This window comes from Phyllobates terribilis, unplaced genomic scaffold, assembly GCF_046119375.1.
Source record: "Phyllobates terribilis strain yellow unplaced genomic scaffold, ASM4611937v1 Scaffold_103__1_contigs__length_5881359, whole genome shotgun sequence".
Classification (NCBI taxonomy): domain Eukaryota; kingdom Metazoa; phylum Chordata; class Amphibia; order Anura; family Dendrobatidae; genus Phyllobates; species Phyllobates terribilis.
Window position 1 is genome coordinate 3,469,821 of NW_027362863.1, and position 18,797 is coordinate 3,488,617.

The following is an 18,797-nucleotide window of genomic DNA, read 5'->3' on the forward strand; positions in this document are numbered from 1 at the left end:
TGGCTCTGGCCTACGAGATCTCGCTCTGGCTCTGGCCTGCCCTCGCCCTGGCCCGGCCTGCTCTCACTCTGGCCTGCTCTCGCTCTGGCGTGCCCTCACTTTGGCTCCGGCCTGCTCTCGCTCTGGCTCTGGCCTGCCCTCGCCCTGGCTCCGGAATGTTCTCGCCTTCGCTCCAGCCTGCTATCGCTCTGGCTCTAGCCTGCCCGAGCTCTCTCTGGCTCTGGCTTGCGCCTTGACTCCGGCCTGCTCTGACTCTGGTTCGGGCCAGCCCTTGCCCTGGCTCGGGCCAGCCCTTGCCCTGGCTCGGGCCAGCCCTTGCCCTGGCTCGGGCCAGCCCTTGCCCTGGCTCTGGCCTGCTCTCGCCCTGGCTGCGGCCTGCTCTCGCCCTGGCTCTGGCCTGCTCTTGCCCTGGCTCTGGCCTGCTCTTGCCCTCGTTCCGGCGTGCCCTTGCCTTGGCTCTAGCCTTCTCTTGCTCTGGCTCTGGCCTGCCCTTGCCTTGGCTCTGGCTCCGGCCTGCCGTTGCCCTGGCTCCGGCCTGCTCTCGCTCTGCCTCTGGCCTGCTCTGGCTCTGGCTCTGGCCTGCCCCTGACTTTGCTCCGGCTTGCTCCCGCTCTGGCCTGCCCTCGCCTTGGCTCCGGACTGCTCTCGCTTTGGCTCTGGCCTGCCCTTGCTTGGCTCCGTCTAGCCTGCTCTCGCTCTGGCACTGGCCTGCCCTCACTCTGGCTCTGGCCTGCCCTCGCCTTGTCTCCGGTCTGATCTGACTCTGGCTCTGGCCTGCCCTCGCCCTGCTCTCGCCTAGACTCCGGCCTGCTCTCGCCCTGGCTCTGGCCTGCTCTCACCCTGGTTCCGGCTGCCCTTGCCTTGGCTCCGGCCTTCTTTCTCTCTGGCTCTGGCCTGCCCTTGCCTTGGCTCTGGCCAAATCTCGCTCTGGCCAAGGCGAAGGCAGGCCAGAGCCACAGCGAGAGCAGGCCAGAGCCTGAGCGAGAGCAGGCCGGAGCCAAGGCAAAGGCAGGCCGGAGCCAGAGCGATAGCAGGCCGTAGCCATGGCAAAGGCAGGCCGGACAGATCCAAGGCGAGGACAGGCCGAAACCAGAGCGAGAGAATGCCGAAGCCAGGGCGAGGGCAGGCCAGAGCAAGAACAGGCCGGAGACAGGGCGAGGGCAGGATGGAGCCAGGGAAAGGGCAGGCCGGAGCCAGAGCGAGAGCAAGCCGGAGCCAGGGCGAGGGCAGGCCAGAGCCGGAGCTGGCCGCAGCCAAGGCGAGGGCTGGCCGGAGGCAGAGCCAGGGTAGGCCCGAGCAAGAGCAGGCCGGAGCCAAGGCAAGGACAACCAAGAGCGAGAGCAGTCCTGAGCGAGAGCAGTCCGAAGCCAAGGCGAAGGCAGGCCAGAGCAGGTGCTGGCCGTATCCAAGGCGAGGGCTGGCCGGAGCCAGAGCAAGGGCAGGCCGGAGCTAGGGCGAGGGAAGGCCTAAGCCAGAGCGAGAGCAGGCTGGAGCCAGGGCGAGAGCATGCCGGATGGAGCCAAGGCGAGGGCAGTCCGGAGCCAGAGCGAGAGCAGTCCGTAGCCAGGACGAGAGCAGGCCAGAGCCAGCGCGAGAGCAGGCCCGAGCAAGAGCCAGAGCAGGCGGCCAGGGTGAGGGCAGACCAGAGTGAGAGCGAGAGCAGGCCGGACGGCCAAGGCGAGGCCAGAGCCAGAGCAAGAGCAGGCCATAGCGAGAGTATGCCGGAGCCAGGGTGACGGCAGGCCACAGCCAGAGAGAGAGTAGGCCAGAGCCATGGCGACGAGCAGGACGGAGCCAAGGCGAGGGCAGGCCGGAGCCAGAGCAAGGGCAGGCCGGAGCCAGGGTGAGGGCAGTACTTAGCTAGAGCGAGAGCAGGCCGGAGCTAAGGCAAGGACAGGCCAGAGGCAGAGAACCAGGGTAGCGCCAGAGCTAGAGCAGGCCAGAGCGAGAGCAAGCTGGAGCCAAGGCAAGGACAGGCCCAAGCCAGAGCGAGAGCAGGCCAGAGCAAGAGCAGTCCGGAGCCAAGGCGAAGGCAGGCCAGAGCCAGAGTGAGAGCAGGCCAGAACGAGAGCAGGCAGGAGCCAAGGTGAAGCCTCGCCTTGGCTCCGGTCTGCTCTCGCTCTGGCTCCGGTCTGCCCTCGCTCTGGCTTCGGACTGCCCTCGCCCTGGCTCCGGCCAGCCCTTACTCAGGCTCCGGCCAGCCATCGCCTTGGCTCCGGCCAGCTCCTGCAATGGTTCCGGCCTGCCCTCGCCTTGGCTCCAGCCTGCTCTCGCCCTGCCCTCGCCCTCCCTGGCTCCGGCCTGCCCTCGCCCTGGCTCCGGCCTGCCCTCAAACTGGCTCCGGCCTGCCCTTGCCTTGGCTCCAGCCTGCTCTTGCTCTGGCTCTGGCCTACCCTCGTCTTGACTCCGGCCTGCTCTCGCTCTGGTTCGGGCCTGCCTTTGCCTTGGCTCCGGCCTCCTCTCGCTCTGGCTCAGGCCTACTCGCTCTCTGGCTCTGGTCTGCCCTTGCCTTGGCTCCGGACTTCTCTAGCTCTGGCACTGGCCTGCTCTCGTTCTGGCACTGGCCTGCTCTCGCTCTGGCACTGGCCTGCTCTTGCTCTGGCACTGGCCTGCTCTCGCTCTGGCCTGCCCTCACCTTGGCTCTGGCCTGTTCTCACTCTGGCTATGGGCTGCCATCGCCTTGGCTTCCGCCTGCTCTCTCTCTTGCTCTGGCCTGCCCTGGCTCTGCCTATGGCCTGCCCTCGCCTTGGTTCCGACCTGCTCTCGCTCTGGTTCTGGTCTGCCTTCTCCTTGGCTCCGGCCTGCTCTCGCTCTGGCTCAGGCCTACTCTCTCTCTGGCTCTGGCCTGCCCTTGCCTTGGCTCCGGACTGCTCTCGCTCAGGCACTGGCCTGCTCTCACTCTGGCCAGCTCTAGCTCTGGCCTGCCCTCACCTTGGCTCCGGCCTGCTCTCGCTCTGACTCTGGTCTGCCCTCGCCCTGACTCCGACCTGCTCTGGCTGTAGCTCTGGCATGCTCTCGTGCTGGCTCTCGCCCTGGCTCCGGCCTGCCCTCGTCCTGGCTCCAGCCTGCTCTCTCTCTGGCTCTGGCCTGCCCTCGCCTTAGCTCCGGCCTGCTCTTGCCCTGGCTCTGGCCTGCCCTCGCCTTAGCTCCGGCCGGCTCTCGCCCTGGCTACGGCCTGCCCTCGTGCGGGCTCCGGCCTGCTCTCACCTCGCCTTGGCTCCGACCTGCTCTCTCCCTGGCTCCGGCATGCCCTCACCCTGGCTCCGGCCTGCCCTCACCCTGGCTCCGGCCTGCCCTCGCCCTGGCTCCGGCCTGCCCTCGACCTGGCTCCGGCCTGCCCTCGCCCTGGCTCCGGCCTGCTCTTGCTCTAGCCTGCCCTCGCCCTGGCTCTGGCCTGCTCTCACTCTGGCTCTGGCCTGTCCTTGCTCTGGCTCCGGCCAGCCCTCTCCTTGGCTCCAGGCTGCTCTTGCTCTGTCCTGCCCTCGTCTTGACTCCGGTCTGCTCTCGCTCTGGTTCTAGCCTGACTTCGCCTTGGCTCCGGCCTGCTCTCGCTCTGGCTCAGGCCTACTCTCTCTCTGGCTCTGGCCTGCCCTTGCTTTGGCTCCGGACTGCGCCCGCTCTGGCACTGGCCTGTTCTCGCTCTGGCACTGGCCTGCTCTCCTTCTGGCTCTGGCCTGCCCTCACCTTGGCTCCGGCCTGCTCTCACTTTGGTACTGGCCTGCCCCGGCTCTGCCTCTGGCTTGCCCTCGCCTTGGCTCCGGTCTGCTCTCGCCCTGGCCGCTGCCTGCTATTGCTCTGGCCCCGGCCTGCTCTCGCTCTGCCTCTGGCTTGCTTTCGCTCTGGATCTGGCCTGCTCTCTCTCTGGCCTGCCCTCTGCTTGGCTCCGGCTTTCTCTCGCTCTGGCTCTCGCCTGCCCTAGCCTTGGCTCTGGCTTACTCTCGTTCTGATTCAGGTCTGCCATCGCCCAGGCTCCGGCCTGCTCTGGCTCTAGCTCTGGCCTGCCCTTGCCTTGGCTCTGGCCTGCTCTCGCCCTGGCTCCAGTCTGCCTACGCTCTGGCTTCGGCCTGCCCTCGCCCTGGCTCCGGCCAGCTCCTGCAATGGTTCCGGCCTGTCCTCGCCTTGGCTCCGGCCTGCTCTCGCCCTGGCTCCGGCCTGCCCTCGCCCTGGCTCCGGCCTGCCCTCGCCCTGGCTCCGGCCTGCCCTCTAACTGGCTCCGGCCTGCCCTCTAACTGGCTCCGGCCTGCCCTCTAACTGGCTCCGGCCTGTCCTCGCCCTGGCTCCATCCTGCTCTCGCTTTGGCTCCGGCCTGCCCTCGCCCTGGCTCTGGCCTGCTCTCACTGTGGCTCCGGCCTGCCCTCCTCTTGGCTCTGGCTCCGGCCTGCTCTCGCTCTGGCCTGCCCTCGCCCTGGTTCCGGCATTGTCTCGCTCTAGTTTCGGCCTGCCGTCTCCTTGGATCCGGCCTGCCCTCCCTCGCCTTGGCTCCAGCCTTCTCGCACTCTGGCTCTGACCTGCCTTTGCCTTGGCTTCGGCCTGCTCTCGCTCTGACTCTGGCCTGCCTTTGCCTTGGCTCCTGCCTGCTCTCGTTCAGGCTCTGGCCTGCTCTCGCTCTGGCCTGCTCTTGCTCTGGCCTACCCTGGCTCTGCCTCTGGCCTGCCCTTGCCTTGGCTACGACCTGCTCTCGCTCTTGCTCCGTACTGGTCTCGCCCTGGCTCCGCAATGCCATAGCTCAGGCTCCGGCCTGCCCTCACCTTGGCTCCGTCCTGCTCTTGCCCTGGCTCCGACCTGCTCTTGCTCTGACTCTGACCTGCCCTCGCCCTGGCTCCGGCCTACTCTCTCTCTGGCTCTCACCTGCCCTCGCCCTGGCTCCGGCCTACTCTCGCTCTGGCCTCGCCTTGGCTCAGGCCTGCTCTCGCTCTCACTCTGGTCTGTCCTAGCCCTGGCCGCCTGCTCTGGCACTAGCTTTGGCCTGCTATCGCGCTGGCTCCAGCCTGCCCTCGTCCTGGCTCAGCAGCCCCCCTGCTAAGGTAGACAGCTGCTCGTTCCACCCCACCCCCCGCCTTAATTGGTTCTCCTCCCTTCCAACGGTGTTGAGGCGGGTGGGAACAGCAGGGGGTGAGGGTGCTGTGTTTAAAGAGGTGGAGTTATGCAGATCTAAAACGCGTGGATTGCAGCAGCAGCAGCAAGCCGAAAAGTGCAGGCATGTCAGGGATCTAGAGGTTGACAACATGTCTTCTTAACGGGAGTCCAGGAGCTCATCTCCACAAATGGACTTTTCAGGATCCTTGGGTGGCTCCGTAGTTCGAAACCAATTCTGGTTATCGCTTCTCGGCCTTTTGGCTAAGATCAAGTGTAGTATCTGTTCTTATCAGTTTAATTGCTCTGGCCTGCCCTCGTCTTGGCTCCGGCCTGCTCTCGCACTGGCTCCAGCCTGCTCTCGCTCTGGCTTCGGCATTCCCTCGCCCTGGCTCCGGCCTGCCCTTGCTCTGGCTCCGGCCAGCCCTCGCCTTGGCTCCGGCCAGCACCTGCTCTTGCTCCGGCCTGCCTTCCTTCGCCTTGGCTCCTGCCTGCTCTCGCTCTGGCTCTGGCCAGCTCTCGCTCTGGCTGTGGCCTGCCTTCGCCTTGGCTCCGGACTGCTCTCGCTCTGGCCTGCTTTCGCTCTGGCTTGAGCCTGTCTTGCTCTGGCCTGCTCTTGCTCTGGCTCTGGCCTCGCCTTGGCTCCAGCTTGCTCTCTCTCTCACTCTGGTCTGCCCTCGCCCTGGCCGCCTGCTCTGGCTCTAGCTCTGGCCTGCTCTCGCCCTGGCTCCGGCCTGCCCTCGTCCTGGCTCCGGCCTGGTCTCGCTCTGGCCTGCCCTCGCCTTGGCTCCGGCCTGCTCTCCACCTCGCTCCAGCCTGCTCTCGCTCTGGCTTAGGCCTTCCCTCGCCCTGGCTCCAGCCTGCCCTAGCTCTGGCTCCGGCCAGCCTTCGCCTTGGATCCGGCCAACACCTGCTCTGGCTCCGGCCTGCCTTCGCCATGGCTTCGGACTGCTCTCGCTCTGACCTGCTCTGGCTCTGGCCTGTCCTTGCCTTCGCCTTGGCTTCGGACTGCTCTCGCTCTGACCTGCTCTCGCTCTGCCCTGTCCTTGCCTTGGCTTCGGACTGCTCTCGCTCTGACCTGCTCTCGCTCTGGCCTGTCCTTGCCTTGGCTCCGGTCTGCTCTTGCTCTGGCCTGCTCTTGCTCTAGCCTACCCTGGCTCTGCCTCCGGCCAGCCCTCGCCTTGGCTCCGGCCAGCTCCTGCTCTGGCTCCAGCCTGCCCTCGCCTTGGCTTCGGCCTGCCCTCGTCCTGGCTCCGGCCTGCCCTCTCTCTGGCTCCAGCCTGCCCTCGCCCTGGCTCCATCCTGCTCTCGCTCTGGCTAGGGCCTGCCCTCGCCCTGGCTCCAGCCTGACCTCGCCTTCGCTCCGGCCTGCTCTCGCTCTGGCTCCGGCCTGCCCTTGCCCTGTCTCCGGCCTGCTCTCGCTCTGGCTTGCCCTCGCCCTGGCTCCGGCATTCTCTCGCTCTGGTTTCGGCCTGCCCTCCCCTCGCCTTGGATCCGGCCTGCACTCGCTCTGGCCTGCCCTTGCCCTGCTCTCTCTCTGGCTCTGGCCTGCCCTTGCCTTGGCTCCGGCCTACTCTCTCTATGACTCTGGCCTGCCCTCGCCCTGGCTCCGACCTGCCCTCGCCCTGGCTCCGGCCTGCCCTAGCCCTAGCTCCGACCTGCTCTCAGTCTGGCTCCGGCCTGCCCTCGCCTTGGCTCCGGCATGCTCTCGCTATGGCTCCGGCCTGCTCACGCTCTGGCTCCGGCCTACCCTCGCCCTGTGTGCGGCCTGCTCTCGCTCTGGCCTGCCCTCGCCCTGGCTCCGGCCTGCTCTCTCTCTGGCTCTGGCCTGCCCTTGCCTTGGCTCCGGCCTGCTCTCTCTATGACTCTGGCCTGTCCTATTCCTGGCTCCGGCCTGCTCTTGCTCTAGCTCTAGTGTACCCTCACCTTGGCTCCGGCCTGCTCTCACCTTGGCTCCGGCCTGCCCTCGCCCTGGCTCGGACCTGACCTTGGCTCTGGCTCTGGCCAGCCCTTGCCCTGGCTCCGGCCTGCTATCGCCCTGGCTCCGACTTACTCTCGCTCTGGCACCGGCCTGCCCTCGCCCTGGATCCGGCCTGCTCTCTCTCTCTGGCTCTGGCCTGCCTTTGCTCCGGCCTGCTCTATGACTCTAGCCTGCCCTTGCCCTGGCTCCTGCCTGCCCTCGCCCTGGCTTCGGCCTGCTCTCTCTCTCTCTGGCCTGCCTTTGCCTTGGCTCCGGCCTGTTCTCTCTATGACTCTGGCCTGCCCTCGTCCTGGCTCCGGCCTGTCCTCGTCCTGGCTCCGGCCTGATCTCAATCTGGCTCTGGTGTACCCGCCTTGGCTCCGGCCTGCTCTCACCTTGGCTCCGGCCTGCTCTCGTTCTAGCTCCGGCCTGCCCTCGCCCTGGCTTCGGCCAGCCCTTGCCCTGGCTCCGGACAGCCCTTGCCCTGGCTCCGGCCTGCTCTCGATTTGCCTCTGGCCTGCCTCGCCTTGGCTCCGGGCTAATCTCGCCTTGGCTCCGGCCTGCTCTCGCTCTACATCCGGACAGCCCTCGCCCTGGCTCCGGACTGCCCTTGCCTTGGCTCCGGACTGCTCTCGCCCTGGCTCCTGCCTGCTCTTGCTCTGGCCTGCCCTCACCCTGGCTCCGGCCTGCTCTCTATCTGGCTATGGCCTGCTCTCGCACTGGCCTCGAACTGTCTCCGGCCTGCTCTCGCCCTGGTTCCGGCCTGCCCTTGCCTTGGCTCCGGACTGCTCTCGCTCTGGCACTGGGCTGATCTCGCTTTGGCACTGGCCTGCTCTCGTTCTGGCTCTGGCCTGTCCTCACCTTGGCTCCGGCCTGCTCTCGCTCTGGCTCTGGCCTGCTCTCGCTCTGGCCTGCCCTGGCTCTGCTCAAGCCTGCCCTCGTCTTGGCTCCGGCCTGCTCTCGCCTTGGCACCGGTCTGCCCTCGCCCAGGCTCTGGCCTTCTCTCGCTCTGGCTCGCGCCTACCCTAGCCTTGGCACTGGACTACTCTCGCTCTGGCTCGGGCCTGCTCTGGCTGTGGCTCTGGCATGCTCTCGCTCTGACCTGCCCTCTCGCTCGGACCATGGTCTGACCTTGCCTTGGCTCCGGCCTCCTCTCGCTCTGACTCTGGCCTGCCCTCGCCCTGGCTCCGGCCTGCTCTGGCTCTGTCCTGACCTCGCCTTGGCTCCAGCCTGCTCTCGCCCAGGCTCCGGCCTGCCCTCGTCCTGGCTCCAGCCTGCTCTCGCCTGCCCTCGCTTTGGCTCCGGCTTGCTCTCGCCTTGGCTCCGGCCTGCTCTCGCACTGGCTCCGACCTGCTCTCGCTCTGCCTCTGTCCTGCCCTCGCCCTGGCTCCAGCCTACTCTAGCTCTGATTCTGGCCTGCCCTTGCCTTGGCTCCGGACTGCTCACTCTGGCACTGGCCTGCTCTCGATCTGGCTCTGGCCTGCCCTCGCCTTGGCTCTGACCTGCTCTTGCTCTGGCTCTAGCCTGCCCTCGCCTTGGCTCCGGCCTGCCCTGGCTCTGGCCTGCCCTCGCCTTGGCTCCAGCCAGCTCTCACCTTGGCTCCGGCCTGCTCTCGCTCTAGTTCCTGACTGCCCTTGCCCTGGCTCCGGCCTGCCATCGCTCTGGCTCCGGCCTGCTCTCGCTTTGATTCTGGCCCGCCCTCGCCCTGGCTCCGGCCTGCTCTCTCTCTGGCGCTGGCCAGCCCTCGCCCTGGCTCCGGCATACTCTCATTCTGGCTGTGGCCTGCTCTCGCTCTGGCTTGCTCTCGCCCTGCCCTCACCCTGGCTCCGGCCTGGTCTTGCTCTGGCCTGCCCTCGTCTTGACTCCGGCCTGCTCTCGCTCGTTATGGCTAGCCTTCGCCTTGGCTCCGGCATGCTCTCGCTCTGGCGTAGGCCTGCTGTCGCTCTGGCTCTGTCTGGCCTGCCCTTGCCTTGGCTCCGGACTGCTCATGCTCTGGCCTGCTCTTACCCTGGCTCCGGCCTGCTTTCGCTCTGGCTCTGGCCTGCCCTTGCCTTGGCTCTGGCCTTCTATCGCTCTGGCTCTGGCCTGCCCTTCCCTTGGCTCTGGCCTACTCTCGCCTTGGCTCCGGCCTTCTCTCGCTCTGGCTCTGGCCTTCTCTCGCTCTGGCCTCGCCCTGACTCCGGCCGGCCCTTGCTCTGGCTCCGGCCTGCCCTCGCATTGGCTCTGGCCTGCCCTCGCCCTGGCTCCGACCCGTTCTCGCTCTGGCTCTGGCCTACTCTCGCTTTGGCCTGCCTTTGCTCTAGCTCCGGCCTGCTCTCGCCCTGGCTCCGACCTGCCCTCGCTCTGGCCTGCCCTCGCTCTGGCTCCGGCCTTCTCTCTCTCTGGCTCTCGCCTGCTGATGCCTTGGCTCTGGCTTGCTATTCCTCTGGCTCTGGCCTGCCCTCGTCTTGACTCTGACCTGATCTAGCTCTTGTTCTGGCCTGCTTTCGCAGTGGCTCCGGCCTGCTCTTGCTCTGGCCTGCCTTCGCTCTGGCCTCCCCTCGCCTTGGCTCCGGCCTGCTCTCGCTCTGGCCTGCCCTCGCTTTGGCTCTGACCTGCTCTTGCTCTGGCTCTAGCCTGCCCTCGACTTGGCTCCGGCCTGCTCTCGCTCTAGTTCCTGACTGCCCTCGCCCTGGCTCCGGCCTGCCATCGCTCTGGCTCCGGCCTGCCCTCGCCTTAGCTCCGGCCTGCTCTCGCCCTGGCTCCGGCCTGCTCTCGCTTTGGCTCTGGCCCGCCCTCGACCTGGCTCCGGCCTGCTCTCTCTCTGGCTCTGGCCCGCCCTCACCCTGGCTCCGGCATACTCTCACTCTGGCCTCGCCCTGTATCGGGCCTGCTCTAGCCCTTGTTCCAGCCTGCCCTTGCCTTGGCTCCAGCCTTCTCTCGCTCTGGCTCTGGAGTGCCCTTGCCTTGGCTCTGGCTTACTCTCGCTCTGGCTCTTGCTTGCCCTCGCCCTGGCTCCGGCCTGCTCTCGCTTTGGTTCTGGCCTGCTCTCGCTCTGGCGTGCCCTCGCCTTGGCTCCGGCCTGCTCTTGCTCTGACTCTGGCCTGCCCTCGCCATGACTCCGGCCTGCTCTGGATCTGGCTCTGGCCAGCCCTCGCCTTGGCTCCGGCCTGCTCTTGCCCTGGCTCAGGCCTGCTCTCGGTCTGGCTCTAGCCTGCCCTCGGTCTGGCTCTAGCCTGCCCTCGGTCTGGCTCCGGCCAGCCCTCGCCTTGGCTCCGGCCTGCTCTCGCCCTGGCTCCGGCCAGCTCTTGCTCTGACTCTGGTTAGCCCTCGCCCTGGCTCGGCCTGCTCTTGCTCTGGCCTGCTCTTGCTCTGTCCTGCCCTCGTCTTGACTCCGGCCTGTTCTCGCCCTTGTTCCGGCCAGCCTTTGCCCTGGCTCCGGCCTGCTCTCGCTCTGGCTCCGACCTACTCTCGCTCTGGCTCCGACCTACTCTCGCTCTGGCTCTGGCCTGCCCTGGCTCTGCCTCTGGCCTGCCCTCGCCTTGGCTCCGGGCTAATCTCGCCTTGGCTCCGGGCTAATCTCGCCTTGGCTCCGGCCTGCTCTCGCTCTACATCCGGACTGCCCTCGCACTGGCTCCGGACTGCCCTTGCCTTGGCTCCGAACTGCTCTCACCCTGGCTCCTGCGTGCTCTCGCTCTGGCCTGCCCTCACCCTGACTCCGGCCTGCTCTCTATCTGGCTCTGGCCTGCCCTCACCCTGGCTCCGGCCTGCTCTCGCTCTGGCCTCGAACTGTCTCCGGCCTGCTCTCGACCTGGTTCCGGCCTGCCCTTGCCTTGGCTCCGGCCTTCTCTTGCTCTAGCTTGCCCTTGCCTTGGCTCTGGCCTACTTTTGCTCTGGCTCTGGCCTGCCCTCGCCCTGCTCTCGCTCTGGCGTGCTCTCGCTATGGCGTGCCCTCGCCTTAGCTCCGTCCTGCTGTCGCTGTGACTCTGGCCTGCCCTCACCCTGGCTCCGGCCTGCTCTGGATCTGGCTCTGGCCTGCCCTCTCCTTGGCTCCGGCCTGATCTCGCTCTGGACTGCCCTCGCCTTAGCTCCAGCCTGCTCTCGCCTTGGCTCTGGCTTGCTCTTGCTCTGGCTCCGGCCTGCTCTCTCCCTGGCTCCAGCCTGCCCTTGCTCTGACTCTGGCCAGCCCTCGCTTTGGCTCCGGCCTGCTCTCGCCCTGGCTCCGGCCTGCTCTTGCTCTGGCCTGTCCTCGACCTGGCTACGGCCTGCTCTTGCTCTGGTTTGCCCTCGTCTTGACTCCGGCATGCTCTCGCTCTGGTTCTGGCCTGCCTTCGCCTTGGCTTCGGCCTTCTCTCGCTCTGGCTCTGGTCTGCCCTCGCCGAGGCTCCGGCCTGCCCTCGTCCTGGCTCCGGCCTGTTTTCACTCTGGCTCTGGCCTACCCTCGCCTTGGCTCCGGCCTGTTCCCGCCTTAGCTACAGCCGGCTCTCGCTCTGGCTCCGGCATGCCCTCGCCCTGACTCTAGCCTGCCCTTGCTCTGGCTCCGGCCTGCTGATGAGAAAAGCTCACAGTCTGCAGGAAGAGGTCATCCGGGTGCCTCATGTTCTGGTGAGAAAGCTCATTGGGAGAAATGGTCGAGCCATGCAGATGATGGTCAAGAAGTCTGGTGTGGTGAAAGTAAGCAGTCCACGTGATCGTCAGGACTGGATACCAGACGAAGATGGCATGGTGTCATTCTCCGCGGTAGGAACAGAAGAAAGCCTGGAATATGTGCACATGCTGTTGGAGTACCGAGTGACCTACCTGCGAGAGGTGGAACAGTTAAATCTTGCTAGACTGCGAGTGGATGGACAGCATCATCTGAGTAGCAGAAGATGGCAGCCGTCTAGAAATTGTGAGGCTAGACAGAGAAAGGGCCCCCTAAATAACTGAACAGCTACAGCTGAAGTCAGGGAACTTTCAAGATGTCCTGAGAGTAGTGGGCGTGGGTTTAGAGGTAGTGAGACCTCCAGTAACTCAGGTTTGAGCAGCCCATACAAATGACTCAATAGAGGACGGGACAGTACAGAGTCAAACCGGACCTTAGATACCAGGGCATGTGAGTCGCACTGCTGTATTGGCCGCTGGGAGCGGGGGAGACCTGACAGGGTTTCGACTGACCGCTGGGAGCGGGGGAGACCTGACAAGGTTACAACCCGGAAATGTGACTTGACAATGACAAATGGTAGGTCCCTAAGGAATGGGCTAATGTCATTGACTAATGTTCCGGGGGCTGAGTAGCACAATTGGAAAGTACATGGTCTCGGTGTACCTCTGGCCTTCCCTCGCCCTGGATCCGGCCTGCTCTCTCTCTGGCTCTAGACTGCCCTTGCCTTAGCTCCGGCCTGCTCTCGCTCTGACTCTGGCCTGCCCTCGCCCTGGCTACTGCCTGCCCTCATCCTTGCTCTGGCCCGCTCTCACTCTGGCTCTGACCTGCCCTTGCCTTGGCTCCGGCCTGCTCTCGCCCTGGCTCCGGCCTGCTCTCGCCCTGGCTCCGGCCTGCTCTGGCTCCGGCCTGCCCTTGCTCTGGCTAGCCCTCGCCTTGACTCCGGCCTGCTCTCGCCCTGGCTCTGGCCTGCTCTTGCTCCCTTTCTCGGTGTTCCCTCCCCCCACTCCAGCCAGGGACAGGGACTGTCGTGCCCATCTCAGGGGCATGCATATTGGTCGCCCTGCCCCACGGCAATGTGGTGTAATGCATGCAGGTGTCGGGGTCCTGATCCACACTCCATCCTTACCTGAGAGTGAGATATCACACCTCTGGGTGAGGTGCAATACCTCTGTAGCAACCGAGCCCTCAGGGTGCCACAGTTCCATTTATCTTCAGCCTAGGTGACGTATTGTGTAAGCTCCTAGGACAGGGTATACATTATTCTGTATGCCCTCAGGAGCAGCCTGTATTGTATATTAGATTGTAAGCTCGTAGGCAGGGCCGTGATGGTACCCTATCTACCACAAGTTTTTTAAGAGAATAATATGGCCTGCTCTTGCTCTGGCCTGCCCTCGTCTTGGCTCCGGCCTGCTCTCGCTCGTTATGGCCAGCCTTCGCCTTGGCTCCGGCATGCTCTCGCTCTGGCGAAGGCCTGCTGTCGCTCTGGCTCTATCTGGCCTGCCCTTGCCTTGGCTCTGGACTGCTCTTGGTCTGGCTCTGGCCTGCCCTCGCCCTGGCTCCGGCCTGTCTGGCCTTCTCTTGCTCTGGCCTGCCCTCGCCTTGGCTCTGGCCTTCTATCGCTCTGGCTCTGGCCTGCCCTTGCCTTGGCTCTGGCCTACACTCGCCTTGGCTCCGGCCTGCTCTCGCCGTGGCTCTGGCCTGCCCTCGCCCTGACTCCGGCCTGCCCTTGCTCTGGCTCCGGCCTGCCCTCGCATTGGCTCTGGTCTGCTCTCGCCCTGGCTCCGACCCGCTCTTGCTCTGGCCTGCCCGCTCGCCCTGTCTCCGGCCTGCTCTCTCTGGCTCTGGCCTGCCCATGCCTTCTCCGGCCTGCTCTTCCTCTGGCTCTGACCTTCCCTCGTCTTGACTCTAACCTGATCTTCTCGCTCTTCTCTGGCTCAGGCCTGCTCTCGCTCTGGCCTGCCCTAGCTCTGGCTCCGGACTGCTCTCGCTCTGGCCTGCTCTCGCTCTGGACTGCCCTCGCCTTGGCTCTGGCCTGCCCTCGCCTGGCTCCGGCCTGCTCTCTCTCTGGCCTGCCCTCGCCCTGGCTCCGGCCTGCTCTCGCTGTGGCTCTGGCCTCACTCACCCTGTCTCCGGCCTGCTCTCGTCCTAGCTTCAGCCTGCCCTTGCCTTGGCTCTGGCCTTCTCTCGCTCTGGCCTGCCCTTGCCTTGGCTCTGGCCTACTCTCGCTCTGGCCTGCGCTCGCCCTGGCTCCGGCCTGCTCTCGCTCTGGCCTGCTCTCGCCTTGGCTCCGGCCTGCTCTCGCTCTGGCTCCGGCCTGCCCTCGCCTTGACTCCGGCCTGCCCTTGCTCTGGCTCCGGCCTGCTCTCGCCCTGGCTCCGACCTGCTCTTGCTCTGGCCTGCTCTCGCCCTGGCTCCGGCCTGCTCTCGCTCTGGCAATGGCCTGCCTTCGCCCTGGCTCCGGCCTGCTCTCTCTCTGGCTCCGGCCTGCTCTCTCTCTGACTCTGGCCTGCCCTCGCCCTGGCTCTGGCCTACTCTCGCTCTGGCCTCGCCCTGTCTCCAGCCTGCTCTCGCCCTGGTTCCGGCCTGCCCTTGCCTTGGCTCTGGCCTTCGTATCGCTCTGGCTTGCCCTTGCCTTGGCTCTGGCCTACCCTCGCCTTGGCTCCGGCCTGCTCTCGCCTTGGCTCCGGCCTGCTTTTGCTCTGACTCTGGCCTGCCCTCGCCCTGGCTCTGGCCTACTCTCGCTCTGGCCTCGTCCTGTCTCCAGCCTGCTCTCGCCCTGGTTCCGGCCTGCCCTTGCCTTGGCTCTGGCCTTCGTATCGCTCTGGCTCTGGCTTGCCCTTGCTTTGGCTCTGGCCTACCCTCGCCTTGGCTCCGGCCTGCTCTCGCCTTGGCTCCGGCCTGCTCTTGCTCTGACTCTGGCCTGCCCTCGCCCTGACTCCGGCCTGCTCTGGATCTGGCTCAGGCACACTGTCCTCAGGGCCTTGGCTCCGGACTGCTCTCGCTCTGGCCTGCCCTCTCCTTGGCTCCGGGAGCCTACTCTCGCCTTGGCTCCGGCCTGCTATCGCTCTGGCTCCGGCCAGCCCTCGCCTTGGCTCCGGCCTGCTCTCGCCTTGGCTCTGGCCTGCTCTCTCCCTGGCTCCGGCCTGCCCTTGCTCTGACTCCGGCCTGCTCTCGCCCTGACTCCGGCCAGCTGTTGCTCTGGCCTGCCCTCGCCCTGGCTCTGGCCTGCCCTTGACTCCAGCCTGCTCTCGCTCTTCTTCTGGCCTGCCTTCGCCTTGGCTCCGGCCTGCTCTCGCTCTGGCCTGCCCTCCTTGGCTCTGGCCTGCTCTCGCTCTGGCCTGCCCTCGCCCTGTCTCCGGCCTGCTCTCTCTCTGGCCTGCCCTCCTTGGCTCTGGCCTGCTCTCGCTCTGGCCTGCCCTCGCCTTGGATCCGGCCTGCTCTTGCTCTGTCTGGCCAGCCCTCGCCCTGGCTCCATCCGGCCTGCTCTGCTGGATCTGGCTCTGACCTGCCCTCGCCTTGGCTCCGGCCTGCTCTTGCCCTGGCTCCGGCCAGTCCTCAGCCTGGCTCCGGCCTGCCCTTGCTCTGGCTCCGGCCTGCCCTTACTCTGGCTCCGGCTAGCCCTCGCCTTGGCTCCGGCCTGCTCTTGCTCTGGCCTGCCCTCGCCCTGATTCCGGCCTGCTCTTGCTCTGGCCTGCCCGAGGGTCTTAACTCCAGCCTGCTCTCGCTCTTGTTATGGCCTGCCTTCGCCTTGGCTCCGGCCTGCTCCCGCTCTGGCGTAGGCCTGCTGTCGCTCTGGCTCTGTCTGGCCTGCCCTTGCCTTGGCTCCGGACTTCTCTTGCTCTGGCTCCGGCCTGCCCTCGCCCTGTCTCCAGCCTGCTCTCGCCCTGGTTCCGGCCTGCCCTTGCCTTGGCTCTGGCCTTCGTATCGCTCTGGCTCTAGCTTGCCCTTGCCTTGGCTCTGGCCTACCCTCGCCTTGGCTCCGGCCTGCTCTCGCCTTGGCTCCGGCCTGCTTTTGCTCTGACTCTGGCATGCCCTCGCCCTGGCTCTGGCCTACTCTCGCTCTGGCCTCGCCCTGTCTCCAGCCTGCTCTCGCCCTGGTTCCGGCCTGCCCTTGCCTTGGCTCTGGCCTTCGTATCGCTCTGGCTCTGGCTTGCCCTTGCCTTGGCTCTGGCCTACCCTCGCCTTGGCTCCGGCCTGCTCTCGCCTTGGCTCCGGCCTGCTCTTGCTCTGACTCTGGCCTGCCCTCGCCCTGACTCCGGCCTGCTCTGGATCTGGCTCAGGCACACTGTCCTCAGGGCCTTGGTTCCGGACTGCTCTCGCTCTGGCCTGCCCTATCCTTGGCTCCGGGAGCCTACTCTCGCCTTGGCTCCGGCCTGCTCTCGCTCTGGCTCCGGCCAGCCCTCGCCTTGGCTCCGGCCTGCTCTCGCCTTGGCTTTGGCCTGCTCTCTCCCTGGCTCCGGCCTGCCCTTGCTCTGACTCCGGCCTGCTCTCGCCCTGACTCCGGCCAGCTGTTGCTCTGGCCTGCCCTCGCCCTGGCTCTGGCCTGCCCTTGAATCCAGCCTGCTCTCGCTCTTCTTCTGGCCTGCCTTCGCCTTGGCTCCGGCCTGCTCTCGCTCTGGCCTGCCCTCCTTGGCTCTGGCCTGCTCTCGCTCTGGCCTGCCCTCGCCCTGTCTCCGGCCTGCTCTCTCTCTGGCCTGCCCTCCTTGGCTCTGGCCTGCTCTCGCTCTGGCCTGCCCTCACCCTGTCTCCGGCCTGCTCTCTCTCTGGCCTGCCCTCGCCATGGCTCTGGCCTGCTCTTGCTCTGGCCTCACCCTGTCTCCGGCCTGCTCTCGTCCTGGTTCCGAGCTGCCCTTGCCTTGGCTCCGGCCTTTTCTCGCCAGATCTGGCCTGTCCTTGCCTTGGCTCTGGCCTACTCTCGCTCTGGCCTGCCCTCGCCCTGGCTCCGGCCTGCTCTCGCTCTGGCCTCCTCTCGCTCTGGCTTCCCTCGCCTTGGATCCGGCCTGCTCTTGCTCTGTCTGGCCAGCCCTCGCCCTGGCTCCATCCGGCCTGCTCTGCTGGATCTGGCTCTGACCTGCCCTCGCCTTGGCTCCGGCCTGCTCTTGCCCTGGCTCCGGCCAGTCCTCAGCCTGGCTCCGGCCTGCCCTTGCTCTGGCTCCGGCCTGCCCTTACTCTGGCTCCGGCTAGCCCTCGCCTTGGCTCCGGCCTGCTCTTGCTCTGGCCTGCCCTCGCCCTGATTCCGGCCTGCTCTTGCTCTGGCCTGCCCGAGGGTCTTAACTCCAGCCTGCTCTCGCTCTTGTTATGGCCTGCCTTCGCCTTGGCTCCGGCCTGCTCCCGCTCTGGCGTAGGCCTGCTGTCGCTCTGGCGTAGGCCTGCTGTCGCTCTGGCTCTGTCTGGCCTGCCCTTGCCTTGGCTCCGGACTTCTCTTGCTCTGGCTCCGGCCTGCCCTCGCCCTGGCTCTGGCCTGCCCTCGCCCTGGCTCCGGCCTGCGCTTGTTCTGGCTCTGGTCAGCTCTTGCTCTGGCCTGCTCTTGCTCTGGCCTCGCCCTGTCTCCGGCCTGCTCTCGCCCTGGCTCTGGCCTGCCCTCGCACTCCGGCCTGCTCTCTCTCTGGCTCTGGCCTGCCCTCGCCCCTGGCTCTGGCCTCGCCCTGTCTCCGGCCTGCCCTCCTCCTGGTTCCGGCCTTCTCTCGCTCTGGCCTGCCCTTGCCTTGGCTCTGGCCTACTCTCGCTCTGGCCTGCCCTCGCCTTGGCTCCGGCCTGCTCTCGCCACTCTGGCCTGCCCTCGCCCTGGTTCCGTCCTGCTCTGGATCTGGCACCGGCCAGCCCTTGCTCTGGCTCCGGCCTGCTCTCGCCCTGGCTATCCGGCCTGCTCTTGCTCTTTTCAGTCTGCTGCTTGACAGCAAGCAGCAGCAGGTAAGGTAACTCCTGCTAAGGGCGGCCGGCCACCGCGACAAATCAGTAAAGCGGTGTTTAAATTTGGCGCCAATACTGCTGATTGGTCATCTGGCCTACCATCGCCCTGGCTCCGGCTGCTCTCGCCCTGGCTGCTCTTACTGTTAGAACCTTGCTGTTAGGTCTTTTTTCCTTTGCTGGTCACATGACCTTGTTGGCCTATTTAATCCTGCTCCGCCCTTCTGGCTTTGCTGGACTTCATTGTATATCTACTTTCTAGCTAGCCTGTGCTCAGTATCTAACTCTGTTAGTTTGCTTGGTCTACGGACCTCTATGTTCTATCTATTTTGTTTGTTCGTCTGTCTGCTACTATTTCTGTTAGGAGGTGTCCCATATTCCTCCCAGTCCTTAGTACTTGTAGGGATTCCCTCCCCACGGGATCTATAGGTCTCCGTACAGACTAGATTAGGACTTTAGCAGGTCTGATCGCAGGATCAGGTTCCCTGTTACATCGTAGGGATTCAGCTGAGTCCTATAGTAGGGACAGATCTCCTCTCTTTCCTTAGCTTTGGTAGCAGAACATAACACTTACTCTGGCCTGCCCTCGTCTTGACTCCGGCCTGCTCTCGCTCTGGTTCTGGCCTGCCCTCGCTCTGGCTCAAGCCTGCTACATCTGGCTCCGGCCTGCCCTTTCCTTGGCTCCAGACTGCTCTCGCTCTGGCCTGCCCTCGCCTTGGGTCCGGCCTGCTCTCGCTCTGGCCTGCCCTCGCCTTGGCTCCGGCCCTGCTCTCGCCTTGGCACCGGCCTACTCTCGCTTTAGCTTCGGACTGCACTTGCCCTGGCTCTGGCCTGCCATCGCTCTGGCTCCGGCCTGCCCTCGTGCCCTTGCTCTGGCTCCGGTCAGCCCTGGCCCTGGCTCCGGCCTGATCTTGCTCTGGCCTACCCTCGCCCTGCTACCTGCTCTCTCTCTGGTCGCCCTCGCCCTGCTACCTGCTCTCTCTCTGGCTCTGGTCGCCCTCGCCCAGGCTCCAGCCTACTCTCGCTCTGGACTGCTCTCTCGCTCTGGCCTCGCCCTGCTCTCTCACTCTGGCCTCACCCTGTCTCCGGCCAGCTCTCGCTCTGGCGTGCCTTCGCCATGGCTCCGGCCTGCCCTCGCCTTGGCTCCAGCCTGCTCTCGCCCTGGCTCTGGCCTGCCCTCGCCTTGGCTCCAGTCTGCTCTAGCCTTGTCTCCGACCTGCTCTCGCTCTGTCT

The 18,797-nt window shown here is 66.1% G+C and overlaps 1 pseudogene; it reads left to right on the top strand.

Annotated features, from left to right (window-relative positions):
• Positions 1-5,317: 5,317 nt before the first annotated feature.
• On the top strand, positions 5,318-5,423 carry LOC141198763 (U2 spliceosomal RNA; annotated as a pseudogene).
• Positions 5,424-18,797: the final 13,374 nt, after the last annotated feature.